The following is a 26,801-nucleotide window of genomic DNA, read 5'->3' as shown; positions in this document are numbered from 1 at the left end:
ATCCCGGGGAGGATGCTGCCTCCTGTCGTGGGGATCCCGAGGCAGATCCTCCTCGATGCGCGTCCGTGTCTCCAGCTGGGAAACACATGAAATCTTGCCCGTTTTGCCTTGGATTTTCACCATTTGGACTGATTTCTGCAACAGTAATCTCAGGCATAATATGATGATTAGATGCAAGTTGATTAGTACTATTATTTTCTCCCCCATGATCAACGCCGGATAGGGATGAAGGCAAGAGAAGGATTTCTTTGCGGAGCAATGCGCCGACATTTGGGTGGAGTTTGGCAAAGGGAAAAACTGTTTCATCGAAGACGACATCTCGAGAGATACACACACGCCCTGTGGCTACGTCAAGACACTTGACGCCTTTGTGTTGTGCACTGTACCCTATAAACACACATTGTGTCGAACGAAACATGAGTTTTTTGTTGTTATAGGGACGGAGGTTTGGCCAACATGCGCAACCAAATACGCGAAGGTGTGCATAGTTGGGTTTGGTGTGAAGGAGGCGTTCAGTGGGTGTTTCGTGATTGATGACACGGCTAGGCATAATATTTATAAGATGTACTGCTGTAAGGAACGCCTCATCCCAAAACTTTAGTGGCATAGATGCGGCAGCAAGAAGAGAAAGACCAATATCAACAATGTGCCTATGCTTGCGTTCTGCTGAACCATTTTGTTGGTGAGCGTGAGGGCAAGAAACATGATGAGAGATTCCTATACGTTGGAAAAAGGAGTTGAGTTTTTCGTACTCACCACCCCAGTCTGACTGCATAGCAAGTATTTTGCAATCAAACTGTCGTTCTACCAATGCTTGAAAGTTGAGGAAAACTTGGAAAACATCGAAGCATTTTTTAAGGAGGTATATCCAAGTATACTTGCTAAAATCATCAATGAAGCTCAAGTAATAGGTATGGCGTCCAATAGAGGAGGGAGCCGGTCCCCAAACGTCTGAAAACACAAGTTGCAAAGGTTTTGTGGACACACTTGTAGAAATAGGATATGGTAAATGGTGACTTTTTGCTCTTTGGCAAGAGTCACAAATAGTTTCACGATCATGCTCATCAACAAAAGCGAGCTTATTTTTGCTAAGAATCTGATAAACAGTGGAAAAAGATGGGTGGCCTAAATGATTATGCCATCGTTCTGAAGACACTTTGAAGACTCCATAGGCTTGCTTATTGAACTTGGAAATTTTGGGGATCAATGGGTAGAGGCCTTGCACACATCTACCGCGATAAAGCACCCTCCTCGTGACCTGATCCTTGATAAAAAAGAAGAAGGGATGAAACTCGATGAAAACACCATTGTCAAGAGTAATGCGATGTACAGACAAAAGATTTTTGGATGCATTTGGAATGTGAAGAACATCATCTACAAGAATATCACGGTGTGGGGTTTTAATAATAGACTCTCCAACATGACTAATCATCATACCTGGACCGTTTTCAGCGGTGTGGACGTGATGTTGGCCATGATACTTCTCATGAATGGTCATCTTCTCAAGCTCGGAAGTGATGTTCTCATTCGAGCCGAAGTCAAGATACCAGTTCGAATCAACTCCATATGAAGCATCGGCCGCAGCTGCAACACGCCTTTTACTAGAGTTATCTTCTGCATAGCGCCATTTACATTCTTTGGCAATATGGTTAGTTTTCTTGCAGATCTGGCATTTGTTTTCGTACTCCTCATACCCGACGAAGCGGCCCCCTTGGTTGTTGTTGTAGTAGTGGCGTGGGGGGCCATTGTTTTTGTAGTAGCCCCCGCCGCCGCCGCCACGATGGCCGCTGCCTTGGCCGCCGCCGTTGCCATGGTTGTTGTAGCCGCCGCCGCCGTGGTGGTTGTAGCCGCTGCCGCCTTGGTTGTAGCCGCCGCTACCCGTGCCAGGATAGCCGCTGCTAGGGTTTTGGCCGCCACCACCAGAGTAGCCGCCGCCGCGACCACCTTGCTTCTGGTTGAGGTAGCCGCCTCTGCCGCCACTCGATCGACCCCTGGAGGCGGCTTTCACTGACGATTTGAAGCCACCAGCGCTGCTAAACATCTCAGCACGTTGATCAAAGTTTGCCACCATCGAGAAGAGTGCATCGACGGTGATGGGCTCGGTGCGGACATCGAGTGCAGAGATGATGGGCTGATACTCCATATTAAGCCCGACGACGATGAAAGAGATAAGCTCGTCCTCCCCGATCGGTTTGCCTGCCGCCGCAAGCTCGTCGGAGAGGGCACGCATCTGCCCGAAGAAGGTGGAGGCCGACTGTGACCCCTTCTGGGCGTTTGTGAGGGCCTATCTGATGTTATTGACACGAGACAGAGAGACCGCAGAAAACATATTTGCTAGCGCGGTCCAAATTGCATGTGATGATTCAAGCGAGGCTACTTGGACGAGCACCTCTTTTGACAGGTTTCGGAGAAGATATGCTACTATTTGTTGATCTTGAACAAGCCAAGGTTTATGAGCAGGGTTGGGAACTACCTGATCTTTGCCATCTTTGTCTTTGCTGATGGTTGTTTTTGGAGGCTCCTCTATAGTCTGATCTATGTAGCCAAACAAGCCGGCGCCCAATATCTGGGATCGTGCTTGGGCTCTCCAGAGAACATAGTTCGTCCGGCTGAGAGGTTCTGAGGTGTTGTAGTTGAGGCCAGAGGAGGGGACTGCGGAGGAGGTGGACATGATTGCGGCGTGGTGATTCTGGGAAGGGAATGGATGGAGAAGATGAGCTAGATGTCGTGGAAGAGGCCTGCTCTGTATACCATGTGGAAATTGTGAAGCATCTCAAATCTCCATACATGGAGACCCGCGATATATATATTGATTGAGGGGGTTCGGTACAGGAGATGGCAGCGTCGAGGCTAACCACCAGAGATATTACAGGAGGGTTTTAGGAGATAAGAGAGATAAACATAAAAAGGATAACCTCCTAACTACCTCGCCGTGTGCCTCAAGGCCACGCTAATAACCTGTACACTATTACGTTTAACACTTGGACCCCTTTGGAATAAGATCCTCGCCCTCAAGACGAATCTCCCGGTGCATTTTCCCCATAATGCTCCAAACTGGCTGTGAAACTCCTGAAAACAAGCTTTGATCTCAGGATAAAGAAAATCTGGAGAACAGGCAAATACCTGCGACCGAGTGGAGCCATCATTCACAGGTAAGCTATGCAGGGGAAGCTGCCAATTATGTCAAGAAAAGATGGGGCGGACAAAACAGTAGACTTGGTCCTTTTTAGGGTCGTAATACATTTCTCGATCTTCCAATGGTGCGGAAAAGGTGCATAGAGAACTAGCAGATTTCAAAAGCCAGGATGGCTTTATACTGGTTACACCATGCATGTATGGTCTGTTTTTATTAAGGAAAAACTTTGTTTTTGCCACTCTAGCTTTTGCCTAATTTGCTTATGCCACTCTAGATTTTGACATATCACTTTTGCCACTCATAGTTTTTGACAATACATCACAAATGCCATTCAGTGGCAAAAGCAATAACTTTTCATTTCACTTTTGCCACTCTAGATTTTGACAATGTATCGCAATTGCCACTCTAAAATTATTGTTTTTGCCACGGAATGGTAATTGTGATGTATTGTCAAAAACTATAAGTGGCAAAAGTGAAATGTCAAATTCTAGAGTGGCATAAGCAAAGTGGTCAAAAGCTAGAGTGGCAAAAACAAAGTTTTCCCTTTTATTAATTAGTTCTGACTAAACTACAAACTCCGGTGCAGTTCGGACAACAGAAGAAGATAGGTGGAGATATATTGTATCACTGAGAGCACAGGATTGGTAATGAACAGCTCGAATCTTCCTTGCATCTTCTGATGATGCAGAGAAAGTGTGGATCCTCTTTGCAACTCTATCAGCCCACCCAGCACATATCCCTTCCCCTAGAATTTCCTCTTGAATCAACTGCATTGTTTTTTTTGTCAGATTCACTCCTCCAAGCCTCTTCAACATCCTCATAATCCCCAAATTTCCAAGAAAACTCCTCACAAGATTTAGTATGGAGAAATATTAATCGAAGAAGTTGCTTCCTGAATTTTGACGTCTCTTCCATTGTTTTCAAATGAAGTGAGTTCATTCTACAGAATTCCACTGTATTTTCTGACAGCTCAAACAACCGCAAGGCATGAGCAATGGTTAAAGCATCACTGCTGGGATTGCCAAATTTTGCACGGGAATCTCTAACCATGGCCTTGATCTTCTTCTTCTGTCTCTTAATTTCCTGTTAGTCCTCATTGTCTAAATCAGGGTTATGTTATTTTGGCTCACCACTAAAATCATTTTGCATGAGAAAAGGATTTAGAAAACTCAAAGCCGATGCAGCAGCTGCTGCATATCCCAATATGAAGTTAGGTCTGCCAAAGCCTTTCTGGCTCTTCAAATTTTTAATTGTTGTCAGAAGAAGACGAGAATGTCGTGGGCTCATGGGGTACTGTGCCATAGCCTTCCCTAAGGGTGTAGGTTTAACCTGGCTATCTAGTGCTTCCAACGCCTTCAAGGAATGCTCAGCTTCAACCAAACTTTCATTGTTAGGAGGTGTAGGGAAGGGAAATTTTGACTGCAGCATGATCAGGAAAGGCAACATGTCAGAAAAATTAGAACGAAAAGGTAATTACATATTTTATGCCAGGAATTGTTAAGGTTATCAATAACCATTGCACATCAATAAAGATGACACCAACATTGCACAAAAACTAGTGTGAAATGCAATATATCATAACAGAAGATCATCTAATAATGGCAAATAACTTGTAATCACATTACCACATTAATGCGCATAAACCTGAGCATAAGCACAACTACATCGACTGGAACTCTTTTGATCTCTGGTTCAGAGAACTCTGGGAATAATTTGTCTTTACCATATGCCGCAGCTGAGTAGAGACGGTAACAATCCCCAGGCCCTGTTCTTCCAGCTCTCCCAGGACGCTGGGACACAGATGCCTTGCTTATTCACTGTATTTCATAACTCGCCATCCCAGTAGCATGATTGTAGTTCTTAACTTTTTGTTTCCCATTATCTACTACATATTTTATGTCAGGAATTGTTAGAGAGGTCTCTGCTACATTTGTTGCAACAACAACTAATCTTTCATCCTCAGGTGTATTCTGAAACACTTGAAGCTGCTGTGAAGCTGGTAACATTGCGTAAAGTGGTAACACTCGAAGGTTACCATGTGAAACAGACATAGGTTTTGTGCATTTACTGAAACAAGGAACATAAGGAATTGACTGTTCTAAACTTTTAGCATCGCTCGATTTCTCAACACTTTCTGGTACTCCTGGCCCTCTTGATATAGCCTTAAATGATGCCTTCAGTGCAGATGAACCCTCAGCACTTCCCAAAAACTTTGATACTGACCCATCCTCTTCTCTGGTTTCACAAGTGTCAGAACACCATCCTCACTGTCAGTGTCCATCTCACCCTCTATTTCAATATCATAAGAATATACATTTGGCCCAGAGTTTATCTCATCTTCCTCATATGTGGAAAACATGTCATCATATGCTTCATAAATTTCCTTCTCGTCTACTTCTGGGCTTGAGCTACTCTCATCTCCCTCAACTTTTTCAGGCTTCCTGTCAGTCTGCTGCTTGGATGCTCTTTGCAATTTTTTACATAAATAATCAACTTCTTTTTGTCCAGTAACAAAGACAAGAATTCCACCTCATGGAAGTCGCTTGTGGATTGACACAACTTTTTTGTAAGCATCCCCTAAATAATCATCGTGTGTCCTCTTTAAGAAGTGAATTGCTACTGGGAATTGACGTATAGGTACCTTTAAAGCTAGTGGGATCACATCAAACAAGCTTCTGTTTGAAATGAAATCCCTCAGTTGCAAGGTAGCACTCATCAGTGTCAAACATAGCACACCCGATGGTTGTCACGTAACAACAGGAATCAGGTGCGGCGGTATAGAGATAGATTAGGTTGTTAGTATTTTCCTTTTATCTCTTTGTAACAACTCTCTCTATCTCTATCCTATCTCTTGTAGCACAAGTTGTACCTCAACTACTGAATCTTGTACGCTATCAGGGAGGTCGCGACCCTGCTATATAAACACGGAACCGTCAGCTATAGATGGCATGACGTTAAAGCCTTTCTACATGGTAACCAGAGCCTAACTGTTCCATACATCTAGCCTATCGCCATCCACAGGAAAGCTTCCGCCATGGCCGCCTCCTCCAGCGTCGCGAACTCTAGCCTCTCTGGCCAGATCACCGAAAAGCTGACCCGCACGAACTTCATCCTGTGGCACACGCAGATCACGCCACAACTCCGAGGTGCGGGCTTCTTTGGCTACGTCGACGGCAGCACGCCGGAGCCGGCCAAATTCATCATCACCAAGGACAAGGACGGGAAGGAGGAGTCTACACCGAACCCCCTTCATCCGAGCTGGATCCGTGAAGATCAGCAGGTACTAGGATAACTTCTGAATAATCTCTCCAAAGAGGTACTTGTGCGGGTCACATCGATCGGCCATGCCCATGATCTCTGGACAGCACTGTCGAACATGTTCTCATCGCAGTCGTTGTCCCGCGTCAACAACATACGCGTCGCCCTCGCCAATGCATGCAAGGGGACGCATTCTGTGGCAAGCTTCTTCGCGCACATGCGCTCGCTTGCCGAGGAGCTCGCGGCGGCGGGCAAACCGCTCGGTGACGACGAGCTGGCCTCCTACATCACCGCTGGCCTCGACATGGAGTACCAGCCGCTCATCTCCGCGCTCGACGCCCGTACAACACCGGTCTCCCTCGACCATCTGTTTGCGATGATGAGAAACTTCGACCAGAGGGTCGCCCTCTATCAGGGCGTGCACGGCGGCAGGTTCAAGTCCTCGGCCAATGCAGCCATGCATGGTCGTGGGGGCGGCTCTCGCCATCGAGGACCGGCGCGCAGCAGGGGCCGCAACACCAACAACTCCCGCGGCAACAACAGCGGTGGCGGCAGGCCCTCCTCCAACAACAACAGGGGCCGCCACACAAACTCCAACTCCTCCAACAGATCACGTCCAGATGCCATCCGCTGTTAGATCTGCGGCAAACCTGGCCACTCGGCTAAGGATTGTTGGTACAGGTATGAAGAAGATGAGGATGATTCATCACAAGATGAGAAGGTGGCCGGAGCAGCGGACGGGTCCTATGGAGTGGACACAAACTGGTATGTTGATAGTGGTGCTACAAACCACATCACCAGCGAGCTCGAGAAGGTGACCATGAGGGAAAAGTACCGCGGTCAAGACCACATCCACACTGCAAGTGGAGAAGGTATGAAGATTTGTCATGTTGGTCACACAATTGTTAAAACCCCTAGCAGAAACATTCATCTTCGAAGAATATTGCATGTTCCTAGTGCCTCAAAAAGTCTTCTTTCCATTCATCGTATTGCTCTTGACAATCATGTCTTTCTTGAATTTCACCCTTACTTCTTTTTGACCAAGGATCAAGAAACGAAGAAGGTGCTCTATCGAGGTAGATGTGTTCGTGGGCTCTACCCTTTGATTCCGGAGATTAGAAGATTCAATAAACAAGCTTTTAGTGCTACCAAAGTGTCTTCAACACGGTGGCATGATCGATTAGGACATGCAACTTTTTCTTTAGTTCAACGTGTGCTTAGGAAAAATAAGCTCCCATATGTTGGAGAGCGCGATGTCAAAACCATTTGTGATTCTTGTCAGCGAGCTAAAAGTCATCAATTGCCTTATCCAATTTCGACAAGTGTTTCTACTCAACCTTTACAACTCATTTTTTCTGATGTATGGGGGCCTGCCCCTTCTTCTGTTGGTAGACACACGTATTATGTCAGTTTCATAGATGACTATAGCAAATACTCTTGGATCTATCTCTTAAAAAGACGATCCGATGTGTTCCAAGTCTTTAGAAATTTCCAAGCACTCGTTGAACGAAAATTTGATAGAAAAATCATCGCCGTCCAATCTGATTGGGGGGGGAGAATATGAGAAGTTGAACACTTTCTTCCAAGAAATTGGAATCTCTCATCATGTGTCTTGTCCTCACGCCCATCAACAGAATGGGTCGGCCGAACGTAAGCATCGGCATATTATAGAGGTTGGTCTAGCTGTTCTTGCGGGTGCCTCCATGCCCCTCAAATTTTGGGATGAGGAGTACCTCACTGCTGTGCACATCATAAACATGCTTCCTAGTCGTGTTATCAATAATGAAACCCCCATGGAACGACTTCTCAACATCAAACCGGACTACACCTCTCTTCGTGTGTTTGGATGTGCTTGCTGGCCGAATCTTCGACCCTATAATAATCGCAAGCTTATGTTTCGCTCGAAACAATGTGTGTTCATAGGATACAGTGCCCAGCACAAAGGCGTTAAATGTCTTGATGTGTCCACCGGCCGTGTCTATATTTCTCGCGATGTGGTTTTTGATGAGACTAAATTTCCCTTTGCTGATCTCCATCCCAATGCCGGCGCTCTCCTTCGCCAAGAAATCCTACTTCTTCCACCTAAACTTAGCGGATTAGATCAAGGGGGCAACAGTTGTAATGACCATACATTGACTAATCCTCATAACCATCTGCCTGAGCTTTGCTGTGATACAGATGCAGATGCATTCGGTGAAGAAAACGGCGAAGAAAATGGCCAAAACGGTCACAAGATCAGTCCAGAAGGGCAACATTTTATGTGTCCACCATTGGGGGACAGATCCTCCTTGGGATCGCTGCCGCAGAATCTGCCCAAGCAATCCAACCCGGGATCCGCGCCGCGCAGCGACGGCGTCGCGCAGGAAACTGCGTCACCCGCCAGACGTGACAGCAGTGAACCAGCGGCTGCCGTGCGGCGCACTCCAACTCGTCCCCGCGTGGGTGCTGACCCGCACCAATCCGTGGCCGACACGCGGCTGCCTGAGAGTTGTTGGGCGCCAGGAGGGCCCCCCTGCTACGAGCGACGACAAACGACACGCGCATCCACCGGCGCTGATTCGTCCGGGTCCACGGGCTCGCGATCCGATGCTGATCCTGCCGGCCTGATGCAATCATCCAGCAATGATGAGGGTGCGGTAGGTGCGGGATCTGGCTCGGGATCCTCTGCGCCACTTCTACCACACCCGCCACGTCCTGATGCCACAGAAAATCCGGACGCACCTGACAGGGCTGCACTTGCGCCAGGGGGATCTGCTTCGGGATTGAGGACAGGATCTTCTGCGCCACGGCCTGCTGCTGCATCTCCTGTACAGCCACGCACACGGCTCCAAAAAGGGGTAATCCAGCATATGAACTATAAAACCAAATTTGGTCTTGTTGCTTGTTCCTCAGGTGAACCCAACATGGTTGAAGAAGCCCTTGGAGATCCCCGGTGGAAGAAAGCCATGGAAGAAGAATACATGGCACTACAAAAAAACAGAACATGGCATTTGGTTCCCCCACGGCGAGGTAAAAACATAATTGATTGCAAGTGGGTTTTCAGAATTAAAAAGAAATCTGACGGAACCATAGACCGCTATAAAGCTAGACTCGTTGCAAAAGGATTCAAACAACGATATGGTATAGATTATGAGGACACCTTTAGTCCTGTGGTTAAGGCTGCTACTATTCGGCTTGTGTTGTCTATTGCTGTTTTCAGGGGATGGTGCCTTAGACAGCTAGATGTACAGAACGCGTTTCTTCATGGTGTTCTGGAAGAGGAAGTGTACATGAGACAACCTCCTGGGTTTGTAAACAGAAACTCACCATATCATGTGTGCAAACTTGACAAAGCTTTATATGGACTCAAGCAGGCCCCTAGAGCATGGTACTCATGCTTAAGCCAGAAGCTGCAGGCACTTGGTTTTGTTTCTTCCAAGTCTGACACGTCACTGTTTATTTACAATAAGTCTAATACATCCATATTTGTACTCATATATGTTGATGATATTATTGTCACAAGCTCATCTGACAAGGCAGTGACAGGATTATTGAAAGACTTGAGTGCTGAGTTTGCCCTCAAGGATTTGGGAGATTTGCATTTCTTCTTAGGGATTGAAGTCAAGAAACATGATGATGGTCTTCATCTCTCTCAACTACCGAATCTTGTACGCTATTAGGGAGGTCGTGACCCTGCTATATAAACACGGAACCGTCAGCTAGAGATGGCATGACGTTAAAGCCTTTCTACAATCAGCACAACTTTCAACTGATTAATCACATCTTCTGGTTTAATGAGCCCCAAGCGTAATTTTTCCTGATGCTCGCATGCAAATTCTGCAATGTGCATATAAAGGTTAACAACAGCAATATTTTTTCTTTGTACAGATCACTGTATTGATACAGATGAAAACAAGGCAACGTTATTAAGTTTCAACCTTGCGAATCTGTACAACTCAGCATCCCGATAAGTATATCTGTGTTCAAGCTCCTTTCATGTGCCACATCCAAGATGATTACAGAATAGCGCTTCAGCAGAATGTCACTATGGAGAAGATCAGTAAGTCATGTGAGGAGCAGGATTATGATTTAGTCTTACACAGCTCATATTAGAAGATAAATCACCATGTACATTTCAGGACAATCAATCACCTGTTGTACATTGTACCATTGCATAAAGTATTAGAATTATGGAGAGGCTATTAGAAAAACATGGAAGAGGATTAATTGGGTGTCAAAACCGAACAGCTTATATGCAGATTAAGCTTCAATAGAGTTGTTATGAGAACCAGTGAACATGAAAAGTAGCTTATATGTTCAGTCATGGTTAACCCTTTTTTCATAAGTTATATCATGGTTAACAGTAAGTTGAGTCGAGAAAGCATGGCTCTTGCTTAAATAAACAAGGCAGCCAAGACAAGTAATAAGATGCACAACCTGGATCTCTCGCAGCAAAACGCCATCTGTCATAAACTTGATGGCGCAATTACTTCTGACCATTTTATCATGCCTAACTTGAAAACCAAGTTCCTTTCCCAACTTAAGTCCTAGCTCATAAGGAACCCTCATAGATGTGGCAAGAACAGCAATACGCGGTGGTTGGGTGATACAAATAATTCCTTTTCTGTCAACTCCACCTCCTATGGCCTTGATACAGGTACTACAGCTGGCGGATTGAAGGACTCTTGTACAACAGCTCCCTCCTGTATCAGTTCGTCATCCTACCAAAATAAAAGAATTATGACTGAGTAAACTCTGAAGTAAGTACAACAGCTTCTGGTTGTAATCTCATTAGGGAATAGGTAAATCCAATATTTTACAAAGATCGTCTAGATGACGAGGAGGTGAACATTAACATTAACATATAACATGTAGTTCACCTGGAAATCCATCACCACATGAGAGCAACCTGGAACACTTGGTTTCATTGTTGAATTTGCCAACATGTCAGAAAGATCAAAAGTCCCTTCAGTTTTTGGCCCAACATCTACCATTAGTTTGCATTCCACTGGTTTCATTGCATCTTTCTCCATGACATTTTTACTTTTCCTATAATTCAATTTTCTGTTACATTTAATTGCATATGTTGGATCAACAAATTTATGTGGAAAACCTTCCTCTCAAGCCTCACTGTTTTCAAAATCTTTCTGATAACCATCTTTCTTGAATAAAGAGAGTTCTTCAGGAACAATCAAACCTGCCCTGGAGAACTGCACAGCCCACCTAAGTTTTTCTTTCAAAATCTCAGCCTGCAGTAGAGTAAAAGCCTATGAAGAACTATAACATATAAAATTGTGAATGTAACAGATCTGACAGTTATGATGTGCATTATACTTGACCAATAGTGCCTGAGGCATGCAGCAGCGAATATCCATCAACTGAAATCCTACGATTACTGCCATGCCGGACCACCAGCATACACAATCATCAGAAAATATACACCATTCTGAACGGAATAAGTTGAGATCAGTGTGCCGCAAAATCTCGATGCTTCTTGCTTGCAGTAGCTTATTTTGCTTTTCCTCCCGGGAAAACTCAGGCTGTCATTGATATAGACACTAGGACACTAGGACCAATTATCTGCAGCTTTTTTAGCTGTATCTTGGGGTCTTGTCTGCTTTTCTTACAATTCTAGCAATCCAGAGGTTACGTAAGTCACAAAATCACACTGCTGGCCGCACTAGTAACAGCAGGTCCAAATGAAACTCGATAAATGGGTTCCAAATTAAGTTGGCAGTACCTTGGCTTCCCCTCGAGCCTTGTTCTTCCTCTTGTAGGGCAAAATCAGCTCGTTACTGCCGTCCATGCTCGAGCTACAAACGGAGCAAACATCAACCGTAAACAAATATCGCAAGTCACAGCAGATGCAAACAAGGGGGCAACCGACCGGGCTAAGAGCATCTCCAGCCGTTCGACCCCCCAGGGCGCTAAAAAAGGGCGGTCTGGGGGCGAACCGGCGCTATTTCGGCCTCTGGGGGCGACCTAGCTCCCAGTCACGCCCCCAGGCGCTGCCCCAGGACGCGAAAAATTCGAACTTAGTCGTTCCCGCTCATAAAAGACGCCACAAGTCGGGCGATCACAAGCCATATTTCGGCGTACAAAAAATAGAGCGGCAGAAGTTCGCGTGCGCATCACTTGGCGGGCTCTGCCCCAGGCGTCGGCGGAATTGGCGTGCGCGGGCTTGGCGGTGTCGGAGCAGCCTCTGCGCTGGACGGTGTCGGCGCGGCTTCGGTGGTGCTGGGCATCGTGGAGGCGTCGTCACGCGGGCTTGGCGGCGGCGGCGGCGGCGTGTGCGTCGGCGTCGGCGGCCTTGTCGAGGGAAGCTGGTTCAGGATGAGGCCGTGCTCCGCCAAGTACCACGCCTTGACCGCCTCGTCGGTGCTCTGGAGCATGTCCGCCCCGCCCAGCAGGAAAGCCAGGTCGGTGTTTCTCTTTTTCGCGGCGACGTTCGTCCGGAGCAGGTTGAGCTTGACGGCGCTGCTCGACATCAACGCCGACCACCGCGTCTCGGTCTTCTCTTCACGAAGGACGGTCCGGGCCTGCGCGTCGGCGAGGCAGTGCTCGATGGACTCCTGCACTCGAGCGGTGGCCGTGTCGGCGTATTTCCCCTTCTTGGCAACTCTGTTGCCGTCCGGCCGCCCTTTCGATGCGCCAGGAGTCGGCGCGTCCGGCTTGTAGGTCTCCTTGGCCTTGTCGAGGGTGCGTCGGACTTCCGCCCACTTCTCGCACTTGTTAATGTGCTTGTAGACGTGGAGGTACTTGAATTCGGCGTCGCTGTTGCTCTGCTGGTATAGGGTGAACATGCGCAGCAACTGCGCGGAGGGACAAACAGTTGGCGCGCGTACACGGCGAAGAGAGGCGGGAGGCCGGCGTGGCATACCTGATCCTCGACGCTGGCGCCGCTCTCCGGGCGAGCCGCGACCTCCTCGACGACCCCATGCCATTTGTTGCACGCCCCTAGATACGCCCCCAATGGTTCGCCATCGCCTCAGACCCGCGCCGCATGTAGACGCCTTCGAAGTAGGGGTCGACGAGCTTGCGCTCGTCGAACTCGGCCTTGATGCAGTCCCAGTACATGTCGATGCTCTGATTCGTGCCGATCGTCGGGTCGAGGCAGACGACTTTCCATGCTTCGGCGAGGCATTCCTCCTCCTTGGACGCCCACTTGATGCGCGGCTTGCCTGTCCTGGCCGCTCGCTTCTTCTTGTGCCCCTTCGCCGTCGCAGGCGTCGGCTCCTCCTCCTCCTCCTCCTCCTCGCCGTCCTCCTCCTCCTCCTCGCCGTCCTCCTCCTCCTGCTCGTCCTCGCCGTAGACGTAGCCGAGCTCGCCGTCCGTGCCGCCGCTGAGATCCACCACCTCGTCCTGGGTGACGAACCCGGGAGATGCGGCGGCCGCGACCGAACCTGTCGCGATGATGTCGTCCATGTCGGCCTCGGTCTCGTCGGTGTCGCCGAGGTGCGAGAAGGGCAGCGGGCCACGACGTAGCGGGGGCGTCGGGGAGGAAGCTTAGGCGGGCGGCGAGTAGTTGTAGGGAGGGTACTGCACGCCGACGAAGGCGGGAGAGGGCGTGCGCTGGGCTGGGTATCCATGGGGGAAAGTGACGTTTGGGTTGAACCCACCGTGCGCGTCCCCGTCGGTGTAGTCCGGCGAGGGCGATCCCCATGGTTGCGGAGGGCCGACGCCTTGCTGACCCCAGGGCGCGTACTGGGCGTGGCTTCTGGGTGGATTCATCATCCCCGCGCGAGTCGCCTCGGCCTCGATTTGGTGCGTCGAGGCAGCCGCAGCCGCGCGCGCCGCGTTGTCGCGGGCCTTCTTGGCGATGGCCCTGTTCCGCCGGTCGGCGGTGACAGCCTCCCGCCGCTGAACTTCCGCCCTCCACTCGGCGTTTGACATGCCCGGTGGCTTGATTGGCGGCGCCCTCGGCTTCCTCTGCTTCGGCTGGGTAACGGAGGCGGTCGCGGTTGCCGCCGCGCGGGGGGCGACGTACTTCTTCGGTGGCATGGCGGCCGGCTGGGAGGGAGGCGAGCCGGAGGGAGATTGGCGGGAGGAAGGAAGAGCATGGGAGGGAAGTGGGGAAAATGCGGGAAGAAACGGCGGGAAGAGGCGCTCGCCTCGCCGACAGGGCGGACCCACGCGTCCTTTTCGCTTGTGCCGGCGCCCCTGGCGCCCCTCAGGAAGCCGGGTTCGGCTTGGATCCGCCGGCACCAGTTTCACCCCGAGCCGGCAAAAAACGGGGTTCTGGGGACGCGACTGGGCTGTTTTTTTACACCGGCGCGGCAAAATTGCCTGGGAAGGACCTGTTGAGAGCGCGGCTGGAGATGCTCTAAGGTGTCTCATCTAAGGTGGAGGCTGCGCCGGCGGCCGCGGGTCGGCGGGCAGAAGCTTCTCTAAGACAGCGCGGCGGCGAGGCAAGCGTTCCGCAGAAGCGAGAGCAGCCGGCGCCCCGAGTATGCTCTGTTCGCTTCTCGCCTCGCGATCAGCGGCTGGCAGCAAGCGGCGGCGGTAGGTAGTTTTTTTTTCGTGGCCAGCATGAGCACTACTTTTTTTGAGACAAAAGAGCACTACTCGAGCTTTCACTGAAGATCGCGCAAACGGCCCGGCCCATTCCCAAACGTCGAGCGAATGTAAAAATGTCACGAAAAATAAAAGCGCAAGCTATGGAGTCGAACCCCCGGGAGTTGCTAGGGGCGCCGGCTGCTCCCGCTTCTGCTAAACATGCAAATATTTACTATTTTGTCTAATTCACATCTAAATGTTTTTTTTCGAACCGGGTTATACCTCTTTTCATTGTAAATGAACGGAAATACAGAGTTTCAGAAACATGTCAGGAGAAGGGGAAAGAGGTAGAGCGAGTTCAGGCACTGCCAGGAAACCCACTGCATTCGCCCGCCATCGAAATGAATGCCATGGGGCGAAAACCTAACAGCACCAAAATCACAGCGTACATCAAAAGTATTACAGACTAAGACAACAAAATCCCACACACTGGAACATGCCACCATTTTGCACCATCATAAAAACTCCCCAGCACCATCAGTGTACGTCTTGGGTAGCCTCAATCTCCTCCGATCGGCACCCTCGCAGCGTTGCACATCCCCACCAGGTGCATCGTGTTCGACCTGATCATTTCAGCACCGCTTTGCAGTTCCTTGGTGCCTTCCTCCCGCTGTAGACCTGCCCAATATAACAAAAAAGTACATGGGGAGAAAATTATCTCAAAGGGTGTTTTGATCTGCTTCTTTTTGAAAGTAGCACGATTCCTGGCAAGCCAAATGGCCCAGCAGGCAATAGCCAAGCAAACAGTATAGTACTTTTGTCCAGCAGGGAAAAACTCATGACACCATGCAAAATACTGCCAGTAGCTATTCAGACACATCTCCGTACCCAGTACCACCCCAACACATCTCCAGATCACCCTAGCCACAGGACAAGTGAAGAACATATGTTGGGAGGTTTCCAACTCGTTACAGAAAGAGCAGGTGGGATTCCCAGGCCATTTCCTCGTTCTCATGACCTTTCTAGCAAGCACTGCATCCTGGGATAACTGCCACAAGAAGATCTTTATTTTGAGTGGGATTTTAGCTTTCCAAACCCACCTGTAGTGGCATCCACTAAGAGGACTCTCTAACCACTTATACATAGATTTGGTGGAAAATCTACGAGTACTGTTGAGTCCCAAATAAACCCGATCTCTCCCCTGGCTTAGGTGAATGCTATTGATAGTTTTACTCATCTCCCCCACTGACTAGATAGCTCAGGAGTGAGCCTCCTTCTGAAGAAGGCGTGGATGTCAATGTTTTTGAATCTATCAACGGTGCAATCCTTCTCATTACATATGTCAAACAGTAAGGGATACTGACTCTGGAAAGGACTCAGCCCATTGATGGAGTCTTTCCAGATTCTGACAAGATTGCCAGATTCCAGATGAATTTTCCTGCCAGCCATATAAAGATCTTCGACTTTCAACAAAGCCGTCCAACATGGGGAATCGGAGAACCTTGGTTTAACCACAACCACAGTTTTGTTTGTCAGGTAGCGCGCACGAACAATGTCTTGCCATATACCAGTTTGGGTCTCGAGTTTCCACCACCACTTGACCATTAAACTGTTGTTCTGTTTGCGAAGGTCTTTAACCCCCAAACCACCCTTGTCTCTGGATCTGCAGATCCTATTCCATCTGACAAGGTGATACCTCCTCTTCTTATTACACCCTTGCCAAAAGAACTTTCTTCTGTGTTTGTCAAGGCGCTCAATGAAGGTTTTGTTCATAAGCCACATAGACATATGGTATAAAGAAATTTGGGTGACCACCGAATCCAACAAAGTCAGTCTCCCCCCATTGAGGCTGCATTACCAATCCAGGCTTCAAATCTTTTCAGATACTTGCTCACAATGAATTCCCAATCCAAGTTCCTGAGGGTGGTGTAGCTGACATGCATCCCCAGATATTTAATAGGAAAGCTGCCCACATCGCAGTTAAACAAGTCCGCATACATGCTCACCACATTTTCACCCCCCCCCCCCGTAGTAAGAATCTCACTCTTTTGGAAATTCACCTTAAGCCCCGACATCAGCTCGAAGATGTACAACAACATTTTCAAGTTAACTGCTTTGTCAAAGTCATGTTCAAGGCAAATAATAGTATCATCAGCATACTGGAGCACTGCTACCCCATTAGGTATTAGATCAGCAGCCAGGCCTACTAACATGCCACACTTTTGGGCATTATTGATCATTTTTGCCAGGCAATCCACAGCTAAATTGAACAGGAATGGGGAATGGGGATCACCTTGGCGGACCCCCTTCGCACTTTGAAAGTATGGGCCCACCTGGTTGTTTAACTTGATGCTCACAGTCCCATTATGCAGTATCTTTTTAATCCACCCACACCATGTATCATTAAAGCCTCGTAACTTGTGGCATTCTAGAATAAAGTCCCAATTCACTTTATCACAAGCCTTTTCGAAGTCAAGTTTCAGAACTACCCCCACCCTCTTTTTCACATGAAGTGTAATTAAGAATCTCATGCAGAGACATCACACTGTCCATGATGTTCCTCCCCTTCACAGAGGCATCCTGGGTCCTGCTGATAAGCTTATTAGCATATTTTTCAGCTCGCCTATCAAGTACCTTAGTGATTAGCTTGTAAGGACATCTCAAAAGGCAAATGGGTCGGAATTGTTGGATCTTGTCTGCCCCCGCGGTCTTAGGGAGAAGGGTAATCACACCGTATTTAAGCCGCTGAACATCTAGATCCCCTTTATGAAAATGTTCAAAGAGGGACATAATATCATCTTTCACAATATTCCAACACACCTGATAAAACTCTGCAGGAATGTTGTCCGGACTAGGGGCTCTATTATGTGCCATAGCAAATAGGGCTTCTTTGACTTCTGCCTCCGTAAAAGCCCAGCACAAATCAGCATTGTCATTTTCGTCAAGTTTTTCACACGCAGACCATGTATCGGGGTCGATATGAAACGCATTGCCAGGCGCGGGGCCAAATTAAGTTTTTGTAGAAATCTAGCGCATGGGTAATCAGGTTACCAGTGCCTTCAATCTCCACATCACCAACTTTAAGGGAATGAATCGTGTTCTTCCTCTTGCACCCGTTTGCAATCTTATGATATTTGGGGCCTAAATGCAATTTTTTAAAACGCGCATTTTTCCTAAATTCAAATAAAATAGCAAATAACTCCAAAATAAAATCTTATTTGATTTTATCATTAAATCCTCAATATTTCTTTATTTTGGGAAAGTGCACAGCTAGTGATGTTGGCACGTAAAAATTTATTTGGAGGTATATAATCCAAATTTTCTTCCGTGCAAAACAAAACTGTCAAAGTCATGACAGGGTTAAAAAATTAAGGAAATTCCAATGAAATTTTCAAGATTTCGCATATTCCTGTGGGGTCCGAAATACTTGTATCCATGAAATTTTGAGCCCAGTTCAAACTTAAATTAATTTAAGTTAGGTTAAGCTAAAATTTGTTGATAATCTGTATTAAGATCACCTTTCAGAAGCCATCTTTCGTGGGATTGCTGTAACGAAAAAATCTCCTCATTTACCAGGAGTTCATGCAGCTCCGCACTTACATCAATTTTGACACCATACATCTCAGGGGTCAGGGGGCCACTCTCTTCCAGTTCCTCCAACATAGCTAGCTCTAATCTGAGCTCTTCTTTTCTTCTATTGTCATGACCATATTTATTTGACCCCCACCCTTTGAAATAATTCTTAAATATTTTTAGTTTGATATTTAGGATGTCGATAGGGTCAGAGGAATGAACCTTCCTCGACCAGATCCTACTGACCGTAGGAAGGAAATCTTGATCCTTAATCCAGGCCAAATTGAAATGAAACTCACGAGGTTTAGGAGCTTCACGCCCCTCTTCCCCTCCAGAGAGAAGCAGGGGGTTGTGGTCCGAAATTTCACAAACCAAATTTCTGACAGACACCATAGGAAGAAGGTCCTCCCACCCTCCAGACATCAGGATGCGATCTAATTTTTCTAGGGTAGGATGGGCTTGATTATTGGTCCAGGTGTATTTCCCCCCACTGGTATAAATCTCTCTAAGGGCAAAAGCATTGATAATGGAATTGAAGACATCAGTTGCTCTATTATTCTGCATCTTCTTATTTTTCTCATCTCCATGTCGTAGGATATTGAAGTCAGCCCCTACAATGTAGGGAATAGTCATGCTACTACAGCTAGCAGCAAGCTCTATCAAAAATTCCTCCTTAAACTCTTCATGGGCTGCTCCATAGACCACCAGCAAGCCTAGTCGGTTTTCTTCTTCTTGTCACGCAAGGTTAACTGTAGAACATATTTTCCTTTGGTGCAGGAAATGACATCCATCATATCCTGTCTCACCCCCCCCCCCCCCAATATGCCACCAGATTTCCCTGATGGTATCCACTCCCAATGGAATAAGCCAAAAGGATCAATTCTCCTAATGCATTTAGGAGTAAAGTTTTTCTTCATAGTTTCTTGCAGACCAATGAAGTCAAGGGAATGGTCATTAATCATGTCTGAGAGGCAGGTGGCCATTCCTTTCTTGCCTACCCCTCTACAGTTCCAAATGAGGCCTCTCATTTGGAACGTTTCTTATGAAACTAGATCTAGTAGCCCTACCAGGAGGCAATGTAGGGCTACAACATGCACCTTCTATAGATACTGCTTTTTTCTGGCTCCTAGTCACAGGCCTAGGGAGCTTTACAATAGATTTCTTCTTGGCTCTCTTTTTCTTCTGTTTACCAGAGGATATTTGTTCATATGCAATTTCATCTTGGTCAAGCCAAGTCAGGTTAACAGGAACAGATTTACCTAACCCATTGGTTACTAGGATATCATCCTCATTATCAGCATTAATGTCCCCATTATTATTTTAATATCTAGGTTTTCCCGCACCCTTTCAAGCTCTCTAAGAACATTTACACAAGCAAAGTCATTATCAGGTATATTAACCCCCATGCAAGTGGCCCTATACATCAATTCCTTATCAGACAGAGTATCAAAAGAGTTTTTGCAAGAGGGTTTGGTAGTACCTTCCAGATTCTTCTTTTGAGCAACATTAATGGCCTTAGCTTCGATGTGCTCCTGTCCTCCCTGTGCATTTCGCTTGCTGAATCTTAGTGCCACTTCAGGTGCAAGAGGGTGTGTGAGGATGATCTCATCACTGTAATCAGAGTAGGGTATCTGTACCACATAGTCGCTCGAAGTCTTCAGATCCGGGTATACGTCACCATCGACCTTCACAACCTGATCAGAGTTAGACCCAACAATGTCAAAGGGTAATGAACGACGAGCTACAGATATGTTTTTTACCTGCACATCTTTAGGATCATCCTCACGCTCCAGTGGAGCCCGGGGTGCCGCCGTTTCCATGGCCACAATCCAGTTGGAAGTATCCAGGGTTTTATCTTCCTCTGCCATCTCATGCTCTTTAACCATAGTTTCAATAAGAAGAGATGAATCCACATCACTATCAAATGATTCAGAGACATCATTGTCCTGTGGTGACAGACGACAGGTCTTGCCCCCATGAGAACCAGCACCATTTCTACTACTCTCAGGGAACTCAGCTTGTTTTTCATCTTTTTCCTGATCAACTCGTTTACGTTTAGGAGTCTGATCAGGTTTAGCAGGTGCGTCCTTCAGATTCACACCCATAGGCTCCTCATCCATAGGGTTCCTGACCAGGACCTCTTCCACCTCATATGTAAACTTGTAGAAACGGCATCCTAGATGTTTTCTAAGGTTGTCACATCTAAGCTCCCACAAATAACGCGGCAACAAGAAATAAATTAAAAAATTATGACAAAAAAATAGACAACAAACATAGTGGACATCAGGTTAGATGTGTCCTAGACAAACCAAGGTTTACATGCTTTTACACGTTGACTACGATTTTCTCAAATTAACTAACCTCCCCCTCCCCCCCCATTTTCATGTGGGTGGGCCCCTTCTCCCCCTTAATCTCCAATCAAAACCTACCTTCTTGTAAAAGCATGTATCCTTTTGTACATGTAGCATTACTCAGAAACTTATGTAATGATTTTGAACTTTGGTGCAAGCGTTCCGCGATCCGGTAGATAAGGTATCAGCTAACTCTTCGCTAAATTACCTATTCTCACATCTTGTTGTGCCCTTGTAAACTACTATCGGCTTGCCGATCTTGAGAAGTATACATACAGGTGGAGATCCTCTCCCCCAGGTGATTCCTAAAAAAACTATGTACAACGGTGTATTCGCTTTTTTTTGAAAAAGTTTAACATTTCTTGGAAAAAATGTGATTAGTTTTCCTTGTAATTTTGAATAACATTTGGAAATCATGACCAAATTTTGAAATTTGAACAAACCTTTCAAACATGAATGAATTTGAAAAACGGGAACAATTATTGAAAACAAGAAGTTTTTTTAAATTCTGAGCATTTATTGATTTTTTATGTATGACAAACAATTTTTAAATATGCATTTGATATTTTTGTAATAATACAAGCTGATTTTTTAAATACACATTTGACTTTTTGTGATATACAATGAACAATACTTAAATACACATTGAACATTTTTCATGATATGCGCTGATTTGTTTTTAATTATGATTTTTTTAAGTGAACAAATTAGAAAACATGACACTTTTTTAAACATGAACATTTTTTCAAAAATGTAAACATTTCTTGAAACATGAATATTTTTCAAAATTTTGAACAGAGAACCTTTTTGGAATTCCAAACGATATTTGGAAACAGAAAAAAAGAAATGAAAAAGGAAACAAAAAATTGAAAAACAGCGGCACCTACATGGGCCAGCCCAACTGGGAGGATATTCTCAAGTGATTACTTATTAAACTTCATATTTTTAATAGAATTGTGTTGTCGGCCCCTGGTTTGCTTTTGCTTTTCCAGGTAAAATTAAACTTCATATTTTTAATTAGTTGTCGGCCCTTCACAAAATATTCCAGAATTTAGATGGTCATGTGGAAATTCCAAACCCAATTTACCATATGCCCTTTCATTATGAAGATAGGTGATGGATTATGGATGGGCTTAGGCCCATATAAGACAATAATCCCTAGTTAATCTCTAAGTCGCAGGCACGTGTACGGCAAGTGGTGGGATGTGTGGAAAGTTTAGTACCATGCTGCTACAGTAAGAATAGTGAAACCTCTTTATGAGGGCTGCTCCATCACTTGCTATTGGAAGCTTGGGAATATGAGTTGTACCCGCGCGCTCCTCCTCCTTCGTTGCCCGCCTCGTCATGAAGCGTGCGCGCGCGCCGCGGGTTGCGGGAATGCGGCCGAGTCGAAGCTTATTTTTGCCGGTCAGGAATGGTTAATTAATCTCGGATTAATTAACGAGTTGCTTACGGAAGTGCCACTATCCGAGACATTGGACCGTGGGCTGTTCACGAACTCAGCCGTGGGCCTGAGCCCAGGCCCATCTAACTGACGACCTATATAAGAAGGCACTGGCCATAAGGTTTTTGGGGAGCGTCTCGACGCGACTGCTCCCGATCCGTCCCCGTCTTCGTCCGCCTCTGCTTCCACTACTTCCCCCTACATCGATCCCATGGCTGACGACGAAGCCACCAAGAAGAAGACCTCGACTGATGCCGAGGCTGCTGCCGCCGCCGCCGCGTTGGCCTGGCCAACCGGAGGGTATGACTCGTTCATCCCCTATTTGCTCATTCATGTGCTAGCCGTATATATGCTGTTCATAGATGTTTCGGTTCTATGTACTATACATACTCACATGCTTAGGTATCGGTATGAGATGCATACTGTATTTGCCATGCTTACTGTTTACTCGTGGATTAGATTAGATGGAAAAGTGCTAATATTTCCAACAATCCAAAAACCTTATTTTAGGCACTTTTCGACTCATGGCTTCGCAGCTACTCTGAAACTGAAAAAGTTCACTAGAACTCATTTTAAGTGTTGGCAGACGAGGACCACCTTGTGGCTCACAGTCACAACAATGAACGTGTTCTGGGTTGGTGGTGTGGCTCCCACGGTAACGATTGCTCCTGAATATGAGAATGCGTTTAGGGAGGCAACCACCATCTTTGTGGGAGCATTTCTTACTGTGATCGAAGAAAAGCTTGTGGACGCATGTCTCCATATGCGCGTTGCCAAGAATTTGTGGGATGCGCTCGATGCTAAGTTCGGCGCAACCGATGCTGGAAGCGAGTTGTATGCTATGGAGCAGTTCCATGATTACAAAATGGTTGATAACCGTTCTGTATTGGACCAGGCCCATGAGATACAATGCATCGCTAAGGAGCTGGAGCTCCTGAAGTGTGAGTTACCGGAAAAGTTTGTCGCGGGTTGCATTATTGCAAAACTCCCTCCTAGATGGAGGAACTTTGCTACTTCTCTCAAGCACTTGAGACGTGAATTCTCTGTTGAGGATGTCATCGGTCATCTAAGTGTTAAGTAGAACTCTAAAGCAAAGGACTCACACATGAAAGGGGCAGAGGGTTCTTCTAGCGCCAATGTGGTGTAGAAGAACTTCCACAAGTTCAAGGAAAAGAACTCTGTCCAGCAGAATACTACCTTCAAGAAGAAGGGTAAGAAGAAAGACAAAAAGAGAGATGGCTGCTTTACTTGTGGTTCAGAGGAACATAGGGAAAACAAGTGCCCAAACAAGTACAAGAAGCCAGGACAGGACGCCAAGTCTGTCAATGTCACTCTGAGCAACAATGATGGGGCATCTTGGTATGGTAATCTGTTTACCGTACTTTTAGTTTGTCAGTCCCCCGATTGGTGGGTTGACACTGGGACCAATATTCATGTGTGTGCTAATGTGTCTTTGTTTTCTTCTTACCAGGTCGCACGAGATTGTTCCGTCCTAATGGGGAACGGCTCACATGCTTGTGTTCATGGTGTTGGCATGATAGATCTGAAGTTTACTTCGGGAAAGATCATGCAACTAAAGAACGTGCATCATGTCCCCGCCATCAAGAAGAATCGCGTTAGTGGCTCCCTTCTATGTAAAGAAGGGTTTAAGTTAGTATTTGAGTCTAACAATGTAGTCATATCTCGTTATGGACTATTTGTTGGAAAAGGATATGATGTGGTGGTTTGTTCCGTCTTTCCCTGGAGGATTTATGTAATAAAGTCGTGAACCAAATTCATTTCAATGTGAACGAATGTGAGGTTTGGCATTCACGTCTTTGTCACATAAATTTCGGTTGTATGACGTGGCTAGCTAAGATGAATCTAATCTTGAGTTTCATTTTAGCCAAAGGCTCTAAGTGCCATGCGTGTGTGCAAGCAAAGCAACCTCGTAAGCCTCACAAGCATGCGAAGGAGAGACACCTGGCACCACTAGAGCTCATACATTCAGATCTCTGTGAGATGAATGGTGCGTTGACTAAAGGTGGAAAGAAATACTTCATGACTTTAATTGATGATTCCGCTAGATTTTGTTATGTGTATCTGTTAAATACAAAGGATGAGGCTCTACACTACTTTAAAATCTATAAGGCTAAAGTTGAGAACCAACTTGAGAAGAAAATAAAACGAGTCCGGTCCGATCGTGGTGGAGAGTGCTTTTCTAGTGAGTTTGATTTATTCTGTGCGGAACATGGTATTATTCATCAGAGGGCGCCTCCCTATTCACCCCAGTCAAACGGGGTTGTCGAACGAAAAAACCGTACTCTAACAGATTTGGCTAATGCCATGTTAGATACATTGGATTTATCCAAGGCATGGTAGGGGGGAGGCTATATTGACATCATGTCATGTCCTAAATAAAGTTCCTGCAAAGGATAATGAGACTACTCCCTATGAGCAATGGGAAAAGAAAAGAACTACACTCTCTTACTTGCACACTTGGGGCTGTTTGGCGAAAGTCAATGTGCCTATCCCCAAAAAGCGTAAGCTTGGACCAAAGATCGTGGACTGCGTTAATTTAGGCTACGCTAAGAATAACATTGGCTATAGATTTCTATTAGTGAAATCTGAGGTACCTGACCAGAAGGTTAGTACAATTATAGAGTCTAAGGATGCTACATTCTTTGAGGATATTTTCCCGATGAGAGATATGCAAAGCACTTCTAGACTGGAATCTGATGAGACTCCTGAACCTGCCATTCCGATAGAATACTATGAACACAAAAGTGACGAAACTTCCACGGAGGATGATGAGGAAGCTCCTGTTAGGAGCAAGACACAAAGGACTGCAAAGTCTTTTGGTAATGATTTCCTCGTGTACCTCATGGATGAAGACACTCCTAGTTCCATTTCAGAAGCTTATGCATCTCCGGATGCTGACTACTGGAAGGATGCGGTCCGTAGCGAGATGGATTCCATCATGGCTAACGGGACATGGGAGATCACTGATCGTCCTTATGGTTGCCAACCATTGGGATGTAAGTGGGTGTTCATGTTGGGGAACATAGTAATTTCAAAAAAATTCCTACGCACACGCAAGATCATGGTGATGCATAGCAACGAGAGGGGAGAGTGTCGTCTACGTACCCTCGTACACTGTAAGTGGAAGCGTTATGACAACACGGTTGATGTAGTCGTACGTCTTCACGATCGACCGATCCTCAGTACCGAACGTACGACACCTCCGCGTTCAGCACACGTTCAGCTCGGTGACGTCCCGCGAACTCACGATCCAGTAGAGCTTCGTCAGCACGATGGTGTGGTGACGGTGTTGATGAAGCTACCGACGCAGGGCTTCGCCTAAGCACCGCTACGATATGACCGAGGTGGATTATGGTGGAGGGGGCCACCGCACACGGCTAAAAGATCAATGATCAATTGTTGTGTCTCCAAGGGGTGCCCCCTCCCCGTATATAAAGGAGTGGAGGAGGGGGAGGGGGCCGGCCTCCTATGGCACGCCCCATGACGAGTCTGTTGGGTTTCGTAGTAATTTCAAAAAAATTCCTACCCGCACACAAGATCATGGTGATGCATAGCAACGAGAGGGGAGAGTGTGATCTACGTACCCTTGTAGATCGACAACAGAAGCGTTAGCACAACGTGGTTGATGTAGTCGTATGTCTTCACGGCCCGACCGATCAAGCACCGAAACTACGGCACCTCCGAGTTTTAGCACACGTTCAGCTCGATGACGATCCCCGGACTCCGATCCAGCAAAGTGTCGGGGAAGAGTTCCGTCAGCACGACGGCGTGGTGACGATCTTGATGTACTACCGTCGCAGGGCTTCGCCTAAGCACCGCTACAATATTATCAAGGACTATGGTGGAAGTTGGCACCGCACAAGGCTAAGAATATGATCACGCGGATCAACTTGTATCTAGGGGTGCCCCCTTGCCCCCGTATATAAAGGAGCAAGGGGAGGAGGCCGGCCGGCCCTATAGGCGCGCCAAGGAGGAGTCCTGCTCCTACTAGGAGCAGGACTCCTACTAGGAGGGGAAAGAAGTGGGGAGGGAGAGAAAAAAGGGGGGGCGCCGCCCCCCTCTCCTAGTCCAATTCGGACCAGGGGGGAGGAGGCGCGCGGCCCACCTCTGGCTGCCCCCCTCTCTCTCTCTCCACTAAGGCCCATATGGCCCATTACTTCTCCCGGGGGGGTTCCGGTAACCCTCCGGCTCTCCGATTTTCTCCGAAATCACCCGGAACACTTCCGGTGTCCGAATATAGCCGTCCAATATATCAATCTTTATGTCTCAACCATTTCGAGACTCCTCGTCATGTCCGTGATCACATCCGGGACTCCGAACTAGCTTCGGTACATCAAAACTCATAAACTCATAATATAACTGACATCGAAACCTTAAGCGTGCGGACCCTACGGGTTCGAGAACAATGTAGACATGACCGAGACACGTCTCCGGTCAATAACCAATAGCGGAACCTGGATGCTCATATTGGCTCCTACATATTCTATGAAGATCTTTATCGGTCAGACTGCATAACAACATACTTTGTTCCCTTTGTCATCGG

At 46.9% G+C, this 26,801-nt stretch overlaps 1 pseudogene; it reads right to left on the bottom strand.

The window, feature by feature from the left end:
• Positions 1-2,974: 2,974 nt before the first annotated feature.
• Positions 2,975-12,179, bottom strand: LOC125519003 (ATP-dependent RNA helicase DEAH13-like; annotated as a pseudogene).
• Positions 12,180-26,801: the final 14,622 nt, after the last annotated feature.

This window comes from Triticum urartu, chromosome 7A (assembly GCF_056163025.1).
Source record: "Triticum urartu cultivar PI428250 chromosome 7A, HENAU_Tu73, whole genome shotgun sequence".
Classification (NCBI taxonomy): Eukaryota; Viridiplantae; Streptophyta; class Magnoliopsida; order Poales; family Poaceae; genus Triticum; species Triticum urartu.
The sequence above is the reverse complement of the archived record's forward strand: the minus strand, read 5'-3'. Positions and strand labels throughout refer to the sequence as shown.